The sequence below is a fragment of the Agelaius phoeniceus genome, chromosome 4, assembly GCF_051311805.1.
Source record: "Agelaius phoeniceus isolate bAgePho1 chromosome 4, bAgePho1.hap1, whole genome shotgun sequence".
Classification (NCBI taxonomy): Eukaryota; Metazoa; Chordata; class Aves; order Passeriformes; family Icteridae; genus Agelaius; species Agelaius phoeniceus.
The window spans coordinates 13,189,577-13,209,392 of record NC_135268.1 but is presented as its reverse complement, the minus strand read 5'-3'; the positions used below and the strand labels follow the sequence as shown (position 1 = coordinate 13,209,392).

General features: G+C 41.9%; 1 protein-coding gene across 12 annotated transcripts in view; it reads right to left on the bottom strand.

Moving 5' to 3' along the window:
- ANK2 (ankyrin 2) overlaps positions 1-19,816 on the bottom strand; it is a 277,436-nt gene that overhangs the window by 164,923 nt on the left and 92,697 nt on the right. The gene's annotated exons all lie outside the window — the stretch shown is intronic.

Below are 19,816 nucleotides of genomic sequence, written 5' to 3'. Positions count from 1 at the left end.
CACCATCTCTCTTCTTCAGTGTTTTACCCTTGCCCCACAGCACTATTTCCCCGTTGCCCTTCTCCCAGCCCTATTCCCCCCAGGGTGTCCCTGCCTCACCCTCCCCTTGGCTTTTTGACAGATGTCTCCAGGCAGCTCTTGGTGTTTTGCAGACCATCCAAAAGCTCGGCTGCAAAGCAAAGGCAGGACAAAAGGCACGGCCGGGCCGGCAGGGATCAGTGGCGGGGCTCATTCCCTGCCCGCGATCGCACGGCAGCGTTAGGGCGGATCGTCACTGCCACTGCGGAGAGCCCCGGTCCCCATGGCAACAGAGACTGCGATGCTGCGGGATTGACACGGGATGCGCCAGAGAGGCTCGCAGGATTCCCAAACTCCAAGGACCTGCACACCAAACGCTTTCCCACGTCAGTGTGCCACACCTACAAATTTTGCAAACCTGCCTCCCGCAACAAACACCAGTGTAGGATAAGGAGTAAACACAGCAGTCCAGAAGACGAGAGGGAGTAGACTCTTGCAGGGTATTTCTGGCTCATCTGCTGATTTTCTATTTTTCTTCAAGCAAAACATATTGAAATTCTGTAAAAATGTGTAGAGTGCTACATTCTCTGTGGTTTTGCCAAACGCTCTGAGAACCTGAGCAGATAAATATGCCTACAAAAGTAAGAAACCTCTGACACCAGATATTACTGTATTAATGCACACAGATAAAAATAGAAAACCAAAGTTCCACACACCTACCATCATGCAGATGAATTTTTTAGCAGTAACCTCCACTTCCCACGACCCTTTTTTCCCCTTGCTCTCAAAGTGGGGGAACAAAGTGGGTTTCCCTTCCATCCACACATTCCAAGGCATTACAGTACCTACTGCAAACATCTATACAGTACAATAAACTGGCTACATTTCTTCTCTCCCTTGGCTTTGCCCACTTTCTCACCAGCAGCCTGAGCTACCTGAGCCTGAGCTATTGAAACACCATAAAACAAATTGCTACATTGATACTGAGTAACAACACAACATTTTTTTTTTTCCCCCCTAACAAAAGGCATGTAATTCCTGGAAACCCTCCTGGATACTATATACTGATTTAGACTTTTGTTGTAGTCTGGATTCTCTTGTCTTAAATATTGGGTAAATTGTTTTGTTTCTTTACTCGTAGAAGCCACTTTGTCTGTCTATACACACATAGGCATCAGTATTCATATTGACTTAAAACCTCTGCTGAATTAATCGCTGATCAGAGTGAAAAAACACATTAGAGAGATGCAGAAATTTCTGAAGGATGTTGCCTCCCCTGTTCTTAACAGGGAGCTTGTTTGTCCTGTCATGGACCCACTCAAGACTGAAATACCCAATTCTGCAAATGTTGGGATGGATGAAGATCCATCAAAGAGTGGCATCTTGAAAGAGTTTTAAGAACAAGACAGTTGGTGTACAGGGCTGTTGTAAAGTACAAGAGATAAGTAGGCTTATTTCTAATTGACCCAGGGCTCAGTGCAGAAGAAAATGAGTTCTTGCAGCCCTACCATCCTTATTAAACTCTATTTCTACAGAACCCTCCGGTAACAAGAGTCTTAAAACGCATTAGTAAATTATAATTAGGGATTTCTTATCTCTTTTACATGCTTATAAATTAAAATCCAACTAAGTGAAAGAAAGGCTTCCATTGACCTAGAAGTCTTTGGAGAATCTCCTTATAATTTTCACTGATGGTAGCAGGAATTCTGTTTGTAAAGGAAAAATAAGAAGCTAATATTTTGCCAAGTGAAAACCACCAAGTGTTTTTTCTCCACAAGTGGGGAGTTCTGGGTGAGCACCATTTTGTAAACCAGGAGAGCGTGGGGAAGAGAGACAGTTTTGTCTCACAGGAAAAAAGTGAGGAGAAAACTATTTCCCAATAATTACTGACATGGGAGCTCAGAGAGCTCAATTAAAGCCAGTCCCAAAGCAGGCAGGTCAAGCACAGGCTGTGCACAGCCATATCACTCACCTGGAATAAACAACCTGCCCAGAAGATTTGGCTTATGGTAAGTGTTTCCTAACACACACATTTCCTAAGTCCATTTACCTTAACCATGAATGGTAGGACACCCACATGCACTCCAGTGACCTCAGCATGGCTCAGTTCTTCAGGAGAGAAAGAGCAAGCCTCACATTTTGCAAATGAAATCAAATTAATCCTTTTTACCATGATAACCACTTTTTCTAACTGTGATATACTGCATGGCCCAGCAGTGGAACTGCTGACCAGGATCTACCAAAAGTATATCTACCACATTGCTCAGTCTCTGCAGGAGACTCTCTGAGGTGTGACTGGACACAGAGTCAGCTTAGTTTTTTTTTTAAGCCAATAATAATTTTTTTTTTAATTTCTCAGAAGTACACATATAGTATTGAAAAGTAAAATTAAAAACTAAATGCATGCATCTTCTGACTCTTCTTACACTTTTTGAAGGAACCACCCAGAGCTGTTTTTGAAACGTAGACATCTCTTTTAATAAGTATTCCACACGGATTTTGTATTGTATCTCTAGCAACAGGTGTGGGATCACTTCAGTTAATTTATCTAGTTAACAGATAAACCCCTCTAATTTACAGGAATGTTTTGTAGCAGCCAGCATCAGGGTACTGAGCTGTCAGTCCCATGGAGGTGGAGAAGAGACTGTGTGATGCTCAAAATACATGTCCCTACCTAGGGACCCAGTTCACTGCTGGGTCCTGGGTTCTTCCCTTGGAACTCAACAGCTCTAGAAAATCCTACAAAAACCAGAGAGTCACAGAACAGTTTGGGTTGGATGGGACTTGAAAGGTCACCTGGTCCAATTTCCCTGCAATGAACATAACGGAAAGTCGATAACTAGAGACCCTTCCTGCTTTTAGCCTGAATTGCACTCAACTTATTTATTCCATCTAGCAACAATTAAACATACTGATTCCCCAATATCAAAGGTAAATATTTATAAAAACAGCAAGTCATTCATTACAGTAAACAACATTTTTTTTTGCCTGTCCAAGACTCCAGCAGCACAACAAACTGACAGCTCTTCCAAACACAGAGAGAAACAAGCACTTCTCAGAACAGAACCCCAAGTCATTGGTTTCATACCCCTGCCTCCAGTCTGACACTCCCAGCTAAGCCAGAACACCCATCTGAGTGTGAGGCTTTTGGTGCCCAAGGAGAAGCAAATTGTGGGTGCTTGGGATGGGGATTTTCACCCTGTGTGGAACCAGATCAAAGAACTCCCCACAGAAACTCAGCAGAGTTTTTGGTAATTTGCACTGAAAACATCTGCCTGTGGTTATAAAAAACTTCTAAGCGAAACTTTTTCGGATGCATAATGGCTTGTCAGTACAACACTCTTAATGAGGCATCTTAACAGATCATGGAAATATCTAGATTCCACTGCAAAAGTTGCCTTTGCTTATTATAGATGGGGAGCAAAGGAAAAAAGAGAGAAAAACACAAGAAATAACTTCCATCCTGCTGAAACACTTCTGCAGAGAAAACTCTCATTTTAAACAACAACAATCACTGTCACTCAGGACTCAAAATTAATGAGTAACCTAGGGATGGGAAAAAAAATCCCCAAGCTAAAACTATTTTTGGATGCTAAGCACCAGGCAGCACTCAGGAGAGCAGTCTACACTGGGGTGTAAACAGCCACACAACCTGGGAGTTGTGTGCTGGAGCTCACCTGCAGGTTGATTAACCTGCTCTAGATCACCTACTGTGATGTTCTACCTTGATTTGACTCAGGACATCTCTATAAAAAAGTCTAAAAACCATTCCCACACTTTTCCACTGAACTACCATGTCACACATTGGACAATGATGCCTCTGGCTGCAGTAAACATGCTGAGACACCATGAGATATAAGGTGCAAAATCCAGCTATTTTTTGTATTTATCACACAATTAATTTATCTACAAATACATATATATGATTTACATACATGTACATGACATTCCAAATTAAATTCAAAGGTGAAGATACATCTCTAGGTAGCTCATTTGTAAACATCACAGCCTGAGTGGCTGTCACTGGTGTGACGTATTTTTGTTTTATTTTAAAATCACACTGCACCAAAGGTCAGCCCTCTGTTATCACCTGATGTCTATCTGGTGGACAAGCCAAAGGAATCATGCTGATTAGAGCTTGGTGAGGACCTGTCCTTGGAAATGGTCCTACAGAAACAGGAATGTGGTAATTAGAACAGTTCCTTTCCATATCATTTCCATCCTCTCCCAGACCCATTTGATCACTTACAATACAGCCCATTATCAATTTTCTTCTACCCCAGGGTGGTGACATAACTGATCCAAAAGCTGGCCACGCTGTTCCAGGAGGCTCAATAGCTGTCTCTGAAAAGACTGAGCTAATTACTATATTCCTCTGCAGTGTCACTGAGGTGACAAAATCTCCAGAGACTGGAACTGGTGATGGAGTGACAATAGGCTTAGGGAGAAAGTTCCTATACTGAAAAACTGGCTGTGCTCAGTACCAGCAGCTACAACTAATATTGATTGCCTTTGTTTTCCTTTATTTTTCTTATATTCAGAAGGTATAAGTAACAGTAGCAGTCAAAGAAGTTGCTAACCAAGCTGAGGAAAACAGTTAAAATTTAAAAGCAGCAAAAGGTTGCATTTTGTGATTTCTACCAAAGTTCAGGAAAAAAGGAAAAGGAGAGGGGGGAAAAAATAAAAAGTTAAGTTCTGGAACAGGCTGCCCAGGGCAGTGGTGGAGAGTTCGTGGAGAGATTTAAAAGATGTGCAGATGTGGCACCTGGGGACATGGTTTAGCAGTGCGGGACAGTGCTGGACTGTGCTTTGACAGTGCTAGGGGACCAGATGGACTCACTGATACTAGAGGGTTTTCCACCCTAAATGACTCCATGATTCTATACAGAAGACATCAGTGAAATAAGAGTTCCTGGCTGATCCACCAAGATTTTGATACCTATAAAAGGACTTAAAAAAAAAAAAATCAATTAAATCAGTCAAAGGGTAAGGGTTTTGAGCAAGACCCTGCTGCCCTGGCTAGGACTGTTTCTGCCCTTTGAGATCCCAAGTACACAGTGACTGTCATGCTCCCACAGGCCCTGCTCTGGCTGTGTGGCCCCGGTGACTCCTGCAGAGCTGCCCCAGTGACACCCGCGTGGCTCAGCAGCACCGGGACTGCAACTGCAAATGGCTCCTGTGACTGCATCACAGGGAAAACTGGATAACCTTCACAGAACCACTGTGAGGGCTTCCAGAACAATGGCGCAGCCCTGACATAAAGGGAATAATGACCACAAGGAGCAGACAAAGTCAATTTGTTAAGAACCTCATCATGTCAAATAGATTACAATTTCTGGGGTGGGTGTTTTTTTTAATAAGGTCTTTCAAACGGACCTGCATAAGCAAACTGGTAAGGAATAGAGGGAGATAAAATTACAAAAATAAGGTTATTTCCTATTGTTTGCTATGCATCTCTGAATTGTGAGTGCTGGAGATGAGACACTGGATTTGCAGAAATTTCAGCAGCTTGGAAGGTAAAACACATGTGGGATGCACTCTCAATGAGAAGAGGAGGAGATGGACTCCAATTTTCCCTACTCATCACACTGCCCAAAAGCTGGTTTAAACTTCAAAAATCAGAGCTGGGTAAAATTAGACCAAAAAGTTTAAAACATATCAGTCAACAATTCTACCCATCTGAATGAAGTTTTTCTGATTTTCTGCCAGTGCAGATGACACAGAAATACGGCTCTGCACTCACACATTTCGTACGTTCTTCAGCTCTAATTGCTACTGTTCATGCAGTCATCTACTAATTGCATTACTTGTTATTTCCAACACAAACAGAGATATCTCCTTACTCCATTTGTCTCTTCAAAAGCATTGCCTGGTTGTGCAAAAAAAAAAACTTCAGAGGAAAATAATCAGAGGAAAAAATTCCAAGCCTGCTGCAGATAACGCTAATTCCAACGTTCATCTGAGTCATGAAGATTTGCCTTTGATTTGGACACTTGCTTCAAGGAAATTAACATACAAACCAGAAATTGTAATAGATAAGACAAAGGATGAAATTAATTTTAAAATTTCTGTATTTTGGTTTTTTTTCTACTTTATTTCAGTAAAAATGGGGACTGGCACCTTTCAAACACTAACTATGAATTTGTCAGGTGAATTTTGGTACAATCTCAAGTGGTCTTTGTCCTCCAGCCTAAAAATCTACCATCCCTTTGTTAACCTACTCCCACTCCATTGTTGACACACAGAGGGTGTAACCAAGTCACAGAATCATAGAATGGTTTGGATTGGAAGGGACCTTAAAGATCAAAGACAGCAGCAGAGGTTCATTAATTTTCAACCAGTTATGCTTTTAAAAGTTGAGTGAGAAAGTAGGTCTTCCTAGTCTGAAACATGAGGGCCTGGATCAAATTATATGAAATTATTTCCTGCTAATTCTGTGCATGTTATTAAAATTACTAAAATTTATCTCAGTAAACCATGGAGCTGATAGTCTTAATGTTCATTAAAGGACTGCACAGAGAGAAATGCTTATTTAAAGCTGAAATTCCCCACTGTGAGATGCACATGTGCACCTACAAGAAAAAAGCAGAGACACCCCATCCCCACACTAAACACGTTTTTTAGAAAAGCTGTTGATTATGTCTCAACATTTCTCAGCCTTCCTCATTTGTAATTTCCATTACAGCCATCTGAAGTCAACTCCTCCACCTCTTGTCTACAAATAATCACTAAAATGGGCACGTTCTTCCTTCACTCTGAAAGTCATTAATGAAGAACACAGTTTATCTCCAAGATTCATTTTAAAAGCAGCACTACTCATGCTAAAATGACACAGTAAAAGCCCTGAAATGCCTTTTACCAAAGGGTATTATAAGATTGCAGCCTGGGATTTAAGAAAGTCTCAGGGACATAATATCCTTTTAAACTGGCTGTGATTAGCAGGTTACCCTGAACATTCTCATCACCTTCAACTGAACATTTCTGAGGTGACACACACAAGCTCATACTGACCTCGGCATGTTTAAATAAATGCAGCCAAACTGATACAAACCCTTCTGAAAACACTCTTGCAAGCTTTTAAATATTAATTATTTTTTAAAATGTAAACTACAAGAAATAAATATGTATAGGGTTTCAAATTAATACACAAATGCAAATACAGAGTAGATGACACGAAGCTCAAGTGTCATGCCCAAGTTAGTCTGAACAATAACACTTGAGAGCTCCAACACAGTAATAGAAAAAAACTAGTCAACCTGAGAGAGAATTAGATATATTTCAAACTATCGACTCATTAAACACCAAAAGAACTAAAATACCATGCTGCTTTAGAGCCTTGCACTTTTTTAAAGCAGCGGTCTAAATTAAGTCCAATGCTATTTGCCCTCTTTGGCATGCCTCAAATACAACACCACCTGGCTTAATTAAGAATGATTGAAAATATAGCACTTATTGTGGAGGAGCTGAAACTGCTGTCACCAGTGCCAGGAGGACAAGAGTCTGGAGCTCCCAGACTGAAAGTCTTGTGAAAACATACTGCACAAATCATTGAGGGTTCATTTCTTTATATTCTAAACCAAAATGAGATCTTTTTTTCAAGGAGACAAGGTGTGGGAATGCACCTCTTCTGCTGAAGACAGGGAAGGTTGTGGGGAAGGAAGCTGCTCTCATTAATCTTGGCCGTGCCCAGGCTGCCACTGCCTGCTGTCACACTCCCTCTCAGGGAGCCCAGCACCTGCACAGGGGTGACAATGCCAATGGCATAAGGACAGGAACTTGAATAAACTCTGAACAAAATGCTTGGCTGGCAGCCAAGGCCAGTGAGACAGAGGTTTTAGGCATATTCTGTAAAAACATCAAAAGAAGAAATGAAGGAAAGGGGTGATAAACAGCATTTTCAACATGATATCTATACAGTAGAGAGATGCTGATAAAACCTCTGTATTTATTAGAATCAAAACACAATTCTTTTTCCAAAAGTTATTCCTTTTTGGCTTTCTAATTACTTTCTCTAAAACCTTTCCATAACTTTCTGAGTCTCCATTTTATTTCACTGCAACTATATTATGTGCCAGCAATCCAGTTGTGAAACCCCTGCAGTTAATAAGTTCCCAGAGGCTACAGAAACATTTCTTGATTTAGAACAGTTGAAGAAATAGTTCTTTATTTGAGGAGACAGATACATGGAAGGCATTTAATGACCTAAGGAAAAAATCCCCTAAGCACTGCATGAAGTGACAGTGGCTGGAGTGGACAAAGGGCTTCAGCAACCATTTGAACCTTTAAGGCCAAACCTAAAGATTCAGATCAAGTTTAATAGAGGTTGAATGAGATCAGTGTAAAGAAATTATGTTTCTTTCACCTCTCTCCCAAAACACTTTGTAATACAAAAAGTAATGAAAACAGAATAAGCCCCTAATAATCCCTGCTGTTATTTGTAAGGGCTTTCTGCACCTGGATTTTTGTTTGTAGTTCTCCTGTATCAGCAGCTCGTCCTCTCCACACTCATTTCATGTTAATAACTGCCTGCATTGCTCTCCCCACTGCTCTGAACCACAGCCAACAGGAGATTGAAATTCTGGACACCAAAAAAATGTGACAGTAAGTAAATCTTAACTGTATTCTCTGTCAGCACATGCATCCAATGACATTATCCTTACCTCTGGACATAACCACTGAGAGAAATCTCTCACAAGTGCCACTGTTCCCAGCAATCTCACAATTAATGTCCCCTCCCTCTGTCCTTGGAGCACTGTGTGGATGTGCCACCTCTGAGACCACCCTCAAGGCTGCATTGCCTGCACAGCAAAACTCTGAGGAAGGCTTCCAGCAGTAGAGAACAGTGCAACAGCCCTAGTGAAATCACCTTCCAAACCTGCCACAGCCTGGGGGCTCTGTCTGATCTAACAGGGCAGTGCCAGGGTGTTCAGATTCAAGCACAATAAAGGGGAACTTCATATTTTGGAAACAATGACGCAAACTGATTCGCCAAAAACTCATCCTGATTTCCAACAGTACTCGGAGGCTTGTAGGAAACCAGAGAAACAGAACTCTGAAGATTAGAAAAAATAATTTAAAAATAAAATAAAAATCAGTGAAAATAACTCTCTCCAGAAGAAACTCATGTAATGCCACCTGCAATAATCCACCTATACATTTCACCACCTGAAGGCAGTATGGGATAGACTTACCCAACCCTCACTGCTGAGATGCAGTAGGTCATGGCTGAGAACTGCCTTTAGAATTTAAAGGTGAATTTAAATGTTTCAGGAAGAAAAGAAGCTGCATGTTTCCACAGGTATCTGCTGGATTTTATGGCAGACACTGGGACACAGACTGATAGTACTAGATCTTTTCCACAAACACCAATATAGACTAATGGCTGTCAGTACTAGAACAATAAAACCAGCCAGTAATTTTATTAGGTAACAAGGAAAAATTTTCCAGAGATGGATTAAACACCTGGACTCAGAATTTATCAATCTAAATTCTAAGTATATTGAAAACCAGTCCTAATTCAGTTATTCATGTAGCCATAAACATCAAAGGTAAACAAGAAAATACACAACTTCTTTCTGATGTTATCAATTTCAAAGCCACTAAAAAGCAGTCAAAATTACTGAAGTTAATAAAATCCTTCCATAAAGTTCAGGAAACTTTGACTCGGGTTCTAAAAATGAGCTGTGGGTTTTATCTGAACACAGCTAAGGTAAGCATCTATGGCACATCCAACCTGAATGAGTTCCTGAATACGTGGAGTAATCCCTGAGAAAAGACTTTGGGCTCAGGAGGTCTTTGGGTGAAAAGTAAAGGGCAGGAAGAGCACAGAGAAGAGGCAGGGTTTTAAAAAGAAGGGATGTGAGGAATAAAGGCCCCTGGACATGGTCCCCAACAGCAGGAGAGATGCAAAACAGCTGAGGATCATTGGATCCTCAGCCTTGTTTTGGCACTTGCACCTGAAGCTGCCCCAGGCAAACCACTGCAAAGTAACTGCCTGCAGTGATACCAATTTTCTCCTGTAAAGCACATTAGCTGCAATAATGAAAAATGCTGTTTGAGAAAATGAGTTCATCTTAATATCACCACCATCAGAATGGCAGCCCAATCTCACATGGTCAAACCAAGCACTACAGCAATGTAAATCACACTCTCATTTCATGTTCCTGCAAATTACATTTTAGACACTTTCAGAAAAAAAGCACTAAATCATTACCTGCTTTTCAAGTTGTACCAATAAAGGGGTTTTATAATAACATAATAGTGAAAAAACTCTCCCTGATGATCTAGTCAAGCACTGAAACCCTCACAAAAAAAATCAGCCTCACCTTTCTCTATGCTCTCAGCTGCCCATTTCCATCCCTTCCCCCCCCCCAACTCCCCCTCTATGCTGTAACAGGGCAGAAGAGAGGAGCTCAAACCCAGGTGAATTTCTGACTCTGCTTCCAAGGAAGAACACTCACCTGGTGGCAGAGCTGCCTCACACCATTTTTCTAACTGTGGCCTCAGGCTTGGAACACTAAGACCCAAACACATAACCTGATCACCTTCAGAACTTTTCTTTCATGGAGATCAACAACATCCATTTTCTCAGAAAGTTTCAGTAAAAGCTGAAGTGTTTGTTCCCTCCTTCAGGAAAAACAAAATAAAATAAAACTCAGAATCACATTAATCCTCCCAAGAGGACAGGTAGGACAAAAGAAGATCCCAGTTCAAGTATGCCTTTCCAAGTGAATCACCCTTAACTATGGGCTCCAGCATCAACATCCAACACATGAAGCTTCCCTTACTCCAACTCATACCAAACCAGTTTGTAACCATATCTCCATCACTTAGATTTTATCAAGAAGGTGAATTTCTTTAACTCTATTTACCACTCACATTCAGCAATTGTTTGGTTTGGGTTTTCGAAATGCATCCGGTTCCCATTTAGATGAAACTACAATGTGCAGGAGAGACTTGCAGTTGGACTTTTTTCCTCAATCACTAAAAGAAATTGGGATACCATATACAGAAGTGCTGTGTAAGTACAATCCAGACCATATTATTTCTGTTCAGAGGCATTACCTGGGCTTTACAATGATTTCTAGGAAAGGCCTGCTGTACATCACTATCCTAATTGCTGTCAGCCGCATTTGGAATGGGCCACACTCGCATTTGGAATGGGCCACACCCATAAGCTCCTTCTGCAAAGGAGCAATCTTGACTCTTAAAGTGTACATTAGTGCATAATGAGCTCCTGGCAGCTGTTTTCCAACTGAAAGCCATCACCTGCTGCTTCTGTTGGGGATGTGGCTGTGAAAAAAGCAGTTCTGCTGATGAGCAGGGGGGAGAGGCATTTACCAACACACAACATCACGTATAATTAACCACGAGCCTGCACACACTTACACCACCAAACACAACTGCAGTGGCTGCAAGCTCTGCAAGTACCCTGGCTTCCTTGAGAAACACCTCCTGCACTATTACAAGACATTAATTAGAAATGAATGCAACAGCAAAAGCCTGGCTTGTCTTTCAGGTGGGGAACACAAAGTACAGGAAGGAATATTCACACCTTTCCCCCCACAACTCTGAAGGTAACTGTTACCTGGCACAGCACACGTCACACAGTCGGGATAGCCACGATACAGAGAATATCAGGATACAGTTTCAGAAGGTTTCAGGCATCTGCCCATACAGAGCAACATCATGCCACCTCAGAAGGCTGCAAGTATCTGCTTGTTCTTGCTCTTTAGCCCAACCTTTTATGCCCTCTTGTTCATGCACTGCACCTGTGTGCCCTCTGTTCCCTGTGGTGATTGGTCAGTGCCCCTGGGCACTCCATGGCTCCTAACTTTTAATATTATTCACCTTTCCTGCAAAGCTACAGCCCATTAGGGATGGGCTCAGCCACAGCCCCATGCCAAATTAGCATTAACTGTGCACCTACAGTTACCAAAGAAAATTATCCTACACTTGACCCATCTAACCTGTACTTCATACCAAATAGGAGGCTAACAGCAGATCCAAGGGCTGAGTGGGAGGCTATGATCTCTAACCAGGGCAATGACCTTTAGACAAGGCACAGAACATGTTTCCTTCTTTCTCTTCCCCTTGTTTTCATGAGTGCTGCAGTCATCATTCTGTCTTCAGCCTGGGCAAAGCAGTTAAAGCACAAATGGAAATGCCAACTCATAAAGCGCCTTTCTTCAGTGTTTCAAAGCTAATGAGCATGAATCACAGATTGATTGGAAAATCTGTGCCCATTCCAGAGCTACTGTTTCTACTGTTCACCCCTCTCTGCTCTGTCAGAGGTGCACAGCAACAAGAGCTCAGCTCCCTCCCCAGCTAGCAGGGCCCCGCTGGCCATACCCAACCCAGGGTGACCTCCAGCACAGACTGGAGCTCAGTGTGTTCTGTTGCCATGCTCAGGGAAAAAACACAAACAGGCTGGGACACAGCACCACACCACACACCCAAGTGTGGACACACACACATATCCCAGGGCCTCTCTCTCTCCTGGTGTTTATGCCCATTCATTCACTTTCTGATTAGATCATACCCATGTCCCCACCAGCACAGGCAGACAAGGTTTCTAATAGCTCACGCCATGAATAAGTACCACTGTTTCTTGACATTTCTATGTTGACATCGGCTCTCTGATACTGAAAGCTGCCAGATGTATTAGACTTCTAAAAGGTTTTTAAAAGGAGGACTAGCAGTCTTTCTATCAGAAGAAAGCAGCACAATATTTAATACAGGAAGAGATTCTATAGAAGGGTGTAAATTGTTTATAAACACCCGTTCCCACTTCCATCCACATACTTCAGAACTATCACTAATGCTCTTCGCTGCCTCCACTATTCTGACACACACTTCAAACCCTGCCTTATAAAGGAGCCCTAGGAGTGGGGCAATAAGCAGATTTAACTGATCACGAGGCTGTAGTGTTACAGGAATCTGTGCATTCCTGGTGTCAGTTGAAATCCATAGGCTCTGCTTGCTGAGATCCAGTACTAGTGTAATATAAATGCATGACAGCCAAGCCTGAATGGAACAAATAAAATCAACTAACCCCTTCTGAACCACTCAGCTTGTGGCAGAAACTTGTACACTGTTTAACCTAGAAAATCACTTCCAACTGCAATTACTGCCATTTACTCTATCCTTTCCTTCAGAGCTGATCCTACTCCCCCGAGAGCACTTCATTCATGGGCTAAATTGGTGTGTGTGTGTGTGTGTGCGCGTGTGTAAGCTAAACCCAGAGAAAACAGAAGTAGGTTACAAATTGTGCACCTGCTTGTAACCCAAGTGCAGCCAACTGGAAGGAGCACAGAAGAGGTGAGATAATGTGTGTTGGTGCCTACCTTTGCTCTCCCTAAACTGCTGCACGCCCAAGGAACATTTTTATTTCAAGAAAGCTTGAAGAAGACAAACCAATTCCCAAACTGACTCACAATGCCCAAAAGGATACACTGCCTTTTTTGTGTAGTATTACATCTTTATCTTTTACATTTTCCATCCCCCAAATTAATATTTAAAATAGAGAAAGATGACTTTGACAATCAGTTGCATGTCCTTTCAACTATGATTTTTTATCAAAACTGACCTGAAGTAATTCACTGTCTCCCACACAATTTTAGAAACTACTCTGAGGGAGCCTTAAACATTGGTCCGTCTGCATCTACTTTTTAAATATTTTTCCCTTCTATATTTGGTGCCAGAGAACAATTAAATGAAGTAGAAATAAATGAGAAAATGAAAAACTATTAGGATCCCACTGAATGAATAAGAGTACTGCAAATTTCTACTGAAAACAGAAATACTGGATTATTCCTACACAGTGGAGGCATAATGACAGGAAGTTCAAATTTTCAGCTCAGCAATTTCTGTCACCAAGACAAAAGAAGCCTACTTAATCAGCTAGGAAAGATTCTGAAATAATTAATTCCTGAAAATAAATTTTCCATGAGAATGGAAAAGCCTCTGGCCATCTTAGTATTTTTTTGGCCTCCCTCTGTTCCTTGCATTTCAGAGCTCCAGGGCTCCCAGTGCCTAACCTAAATATCTATGTGCTACATATGTCAGTCTCAATTTGTAGAGTGAAAAAACATCCTTAGCCAGAGATGTCATCAAAAGCATCAACACAGCACGGCCAGTGCAGACAGGGACACGGCACCACAAAAAAAACCACAGCAGGTCTGACAGGGACAGCCAGGTAAGAGAAGTGGATGCCATGAGGGCAGAGAGAATACATGGCTGCCTCCAGAGTGGTCCCCATGTCCCCAGAGAGGCAGGACAGGCGGGTCTAAGGCCAGCTCAGCCCTGTCACCGCAGGAACGCGTGACAAGGCTGCAAGATGGGCGAGCGCGATGCAATCTGTGCAATACTTGCCGGCCCCAGGCACCCTGCAGGGAGAAAGGGAAGCTGGCTGGGGAAGAAGGGACTTGGCTTCTCTGACTCACTTGATGTTTGCCAAACATTGGTGAAAATGAGCAAGAGCTGAGAAGGACAAATCGGGAGCAGGCGGATGCAGGCTCAACCAGCCACACCATTCCCTGTAACAGTCACCACTGATCCAGATCATTTCCTCCTTGTTACTCTCACAGACTTCATCTGTGAAACCCAGCACTGGCACACTACAACATCTCCATCCCTTTGGAGATTCCCATTACTCTGTTATAAAAACAAGAACATTTTTAAAACAATATATATATTTTACCTTTAAAGGCCACAATTAACAAATTTAACCTTCCAAGTGCTTGTGTTAGACCTAAGATTTGTTCATTGTTCATTGCATTGATACTGTAGAGCAGAGTAATGGCTGAAATGACCCTCTTACACTGGAACCTAGAAAAGCCTGGCTCAGCCATGGGGCCCAGACCATGTGCACTCTCTTACACATTTTATGATGCTAAAAAAAACCCACAAAGCCACAAAATGATCTAGAGTTCAGATATTCAGCTCTAGCACACAATTATTTTCTCTGTCTCATTGCTCTAAGTAAATGGAAATCATTTCTCCAGAGTGTCACTCACCATGGAGCTGTTGTGATGGGAGCACAGAGTGTTTGCTGATGCAACCAAAGACACAGAGGTGGGGCATTCTATACCATAGTGGGAGAAATACATATCATTTTTGGGTTGTTACCACCACACATAGCAACTAGAGCTAAATACAGCAAAGCATTTGCAGCTACAATCTTAGTTTTACACCTGGCACAAAATGTGCTGGAAGACTCGTGATAGGAATAAAAGGCAAAGGGAACAAGCAAATCCTGATTTCAATAACGCAAGAATAGCAGTGGAGTTGCATCAGATTCACGACAGTGCAAACCATGTTAAAGCACAGGGTAGACATTGAGCAATACAACTGGTTTGACTCTTAACACTCTTAACAAACCTGTCCATGACTTAAAAAAAGGTTGGTTTTTTTTCCTCTCTATGTAGTTTCTTCTTTACAGAGCAAATTCTAGAAGCATGTATCTGCCTGTTTACTTAAATGTAAATTGGATTACAGCTTTTTTGAAAGCAAAGCAGTTCCAGTTCTCTCCCACAGCTGAAAGAATAATAAGACCTTCCAGCAGCTGTGCTACCAGTAAAATTAGCAACATTGAACACCAGTGAGTTGGGTTAACTTGAAACTACCACTTTTCCTTTGTGACAAAGTCTTTTAGATATCTACTGCTGAAAGAAAGAAAAGCCTGTGGTTTTCCTCATTAGCTCTTCTCTGCCTGTTCAATTTACTGCTTACTAACTGCAGGAAAACCTTCTTTCCTCTAAAGCTAGAGGATGTGCTCTCTCTCAGGTGGCACACTGGTTTCATTCTGGTTGGATCACCAAAACAGAACAGCCAAGAGCAGAGTGGCCGCAGTTATTTTTCTGTCACCAGTAATCACAGCAGAGTGGGGCAAAGAGCAGCAGCAAGGGAAGACACAGTGGGACTTTGTAAGTGTGGAATGAGGGCAGTTCAGGCAAACACCACCCAGAGGACTGGAACTGCTGTCCTACCAGTCCCCACACCAATATCAGGAGAGATGGTCACTGCTTCAATCCCTTCTTTTGATGGCATTCAATTTTCCACTAAATCTGGTAGTTGCAAGAGTGAAATAACTAGGTAAAAAAGTATTTAAAAATACTTAAGTAGCTACATTTACCACCAAGTAGAGTGCTGTGTAATATTATTATGACACTGTAAATGACACAGAGGAAAGCACAGGAACATGGAAGCAAGAGGGACCTCCTCGAAGGAGTTGAATCCAGTCCAGTGGTACGTTAGAGAAATCATATCTCATACATAATTAAGTTTCTCTTGGCTTTTTATCTGATTAAACCTATTAGAAGGCTGCAGAGGAGCCTCATTTCCTTTTCCCCTCAGGTTGCTTTGGCTTGAGCACACTAAAGCCAAGCTCCTCTGGATTCTTCGTAGGACAGGCTCATTCTTCTGGCAATCCCTCTCTGCATGTTTTCCGTACATTGGGATTCTTGTTCTTGTGACCAGCATGATACTTGTATTCTAAAATGGGTCTCAATCACCTTATGCATGGAATAAAAAGTCTTAAGTAATTGAAATTAATTAAAAGGATTAGCTTGTACACTGTAATGATTCCATTAGCAAGCATACAGCTTCCACTGGAAGTACTTCACATAATGCAACCAATTTTATTTAAAAGAGGAGATTATGATTAGGTTAGAAAAGGAAGTCTCATTTCTGTTCCTTTAAATCAAGATTACAACTTCCTGCAAGTCTTTTCCACTATGGGTCTGATTCCAAGATTTTAATTTTCCTAAAAGAATGAGCAATATAAGTAACAAGATTGGAATTCTGCAAAAAGCCAAAATGGATTATTTCTGCATTGATCCATCAACAGTAAGGTTTATGAACAACCTGTAAGCTCAGGAAGAACTTCCGGCTCCTAGAAGTCCCTTTATCTTCAGTGCTTTCAGTACTAGATACAGGAACATGTTTCCTTTTTCACATGATGACCAACAGTAGCTGGTTTTAATCTGAAACACTCTAGAATGAAAAAAAGCATCCTTGAAAGGAATTCTAGGAATTTAGTACTTGAGCCCTTTGCCATAGACTTGGCAAAAAGACAGAAGGAAAACAAGAACGTATTACAAATTCCAGGGCACTCACCGCATTACCTCTTCAACACCAATCTCCATCAAGTTACACCAACCACAGAACAAGCTCTGTCCACAACTGCATCCTCTGCTCTCCAATACTAGAACTGACTGAACATGGACTTTCTTTCCAGGAGCACAAATTTGATCATATTTCAGTTATCAAAGGGGCAAAATACACAGGAAAACTGGACACAACCCTACCATTGGATTAACAAACCTATTGAGGCAGCCCACTTACTCACAAGAACACACAAAGCCACAACCATCGGCACAAGGATTAAATTTGGCTCTGCATAAGTAGCAATTTTCCCCACTCCGTGAAAATTTTGATTTTCATAGAATCAAAAATAAACCAAAAAAATTATTTTCCCATCCTGTATGAGGACAAAGCTGAAGCCTTCTTATTTTAAAGTGTGCATGCCTTTTTTTTTTTTTTTTATAAGGGGGTACCGGTGAAAATTAGAGAAAATCATCCTTGGCTTCCTGGCCAGGACACCCTCCTGGAATACAGAAGATCCAGCTGAATGCTGAATCCAAGAAGAGCCGCTCTCTGTCTTTCCCAATACATAGATCAAACTCATCTAGCTCAATTAATATTTAATTATCCACACAAAAGGGATCAACTTCCGCAGAACAGATAGAGGGCATATTGGCTGGTGCAATGCAGCTTTGTTCAGCAAAAGTAGTTCAGGACCTGAAAACAGGCTACATTACTTGGGATTTTGGAGCTCTTGCACATGGCACTTTTGTCTCCCTTCCCAAAATACATTGTGCCTACCTCGTCAAAACACAGAGGAATTCAACCTGGAATTCTTGTACTCTTGGCTATTACAGGGTCTATCTCCCTCATCAAGAAAGTTACCAATTTTGAGGTTTTCAGAAAATAATTTGTAGAATTTTAAAAGAAATATCAAACGCAGCAGTATTTCCTCATGAAGTCACTAAAGGTGAAGATTGGTGAGAGCTTATCTAAAATAAGACCTCAGCCACCAACAGCTACTGCATCCAACCTCAGGGATTGACAATATTTTTGGCTTAATATTTGTCAACTGAAAATACCCCATTAGTATTTTCTAGTTATAAAAGACTGATAGCTGTAAAAGAAGATACCCAAGCATTTATTATGCTTTTGAAAAATGAAGATGAATCAGCTGTTGGAAGACTCTGAATATGGAAACTCAATATAAGAGATGCTTTCCAAGCATTCATTTGGCAGTTGTCACAACCTTGAAAGGCTGTGGGCTACTTTACTTGAAAAACAATGGGAACAAAAGAAAGCACAAACACACATATTAAAAAAAGAAGCAATCCAAACACCCACTTTGACTTCTTCGAGCTTCAAAACCTCTCTCCTAATATGATATTGTTTCCAGATAACCCAACAGTCCAATTAAAACATTGGCTGGGCACTTGATCTTTTGATTCTTGCTTCCTTATATGGATTTCCATACCCCCACAAATACACCTTTCAAATTCAGAGGTGAGACAAAGCAGGTATCCTCTTTCCTCCTAGATTCTGCTCAAATATAAGGCCAAGATGCTATATAAAATCTCCCACTGTGTGAGGGTCCGGGCGATATTCCAAGCACAACGGGGTGGGGTGAGGGTGTTTTGTTCCAATTCTCGTTTAGACTGGATTCCCTCATTCCCTTGTGGTTGTAGGTACAGAATCTGCCCTCTGTGATAAAAAGGGCCCTAACAGTGACACCTCTTGCAAAAGAGCTTTTCCTCACCAAGTCCAACCCCATACAGAAGTCCCCGAACACGTCTGTGTGTTATCACGATCTGTAACAATTTGTCTTGCTCATGAACAGTGTTGGTTAAAATGCAAATTCTATGCAAAATGAGGGACTGAAGAATTCATCAGTGTATGCTGTGTATGGATTAAACAATTCTTCTTCATTCTGTAAGCAGTCCCTCACATTTCAGTGTGGTAACTCAGGTTATAGCAATTGACAAAAAAGAAGGGGAGGGGAGAATAAGGATAAACCCATTTATGTCATAATTATGCAGCACCACAGGCATCTCTCCTCCTAAAGGGGAGAGAAAGCCCAAACAGAAATAAATAGCTGCCTGCAATTAAAGCCATAAAGCCATTAAAAAGAGATTACCTCAAGCGTGGGGTCGAAGCAGCGGATATGGCAGGCTACACCTTGAAAATCAACCATTTGTGACAGAGAGACTGGACACACAGAGCAAGTGCCCTGGCAACTGGGTGTGGCTGGACTAATTCACATTTTTACCCAGGTATTTGTCATTAGCATCACCGAATTACCACGGATGCTATGATGGCCAGCAATGGATCTCTCTATGACTGTTTACAACATGACCTTAAGAAACATCTCCAGAAAATAAACCAAAGGTTTATAAACCTCCACCTCTCTAGCTCGAAGGAAAAGGGATGTGTGGCAGCACACGAGCCAATACCACCTTCTGTCAAAACAAACCACCCGCTCTGTTAAAGGGCAGCCAAGGGAAACCTGCGCTGAGCAGCATCCACTGCCGAACGACACCAACTTCAACAGAACAAAAAGCACAGCAAACCGCCTCGGCTCAGCCATCCGCCTCGCTTATCGCAACGCTTTCGACTCCGCATAGAAACAGACGGGGAGAGCCCCCTGCTCGCGGAGGCAGGGCAGGAGCATCCCCGCGGGCTCCAGGAGCCTCAGTACCGCGCCCCGCCCGGCTCC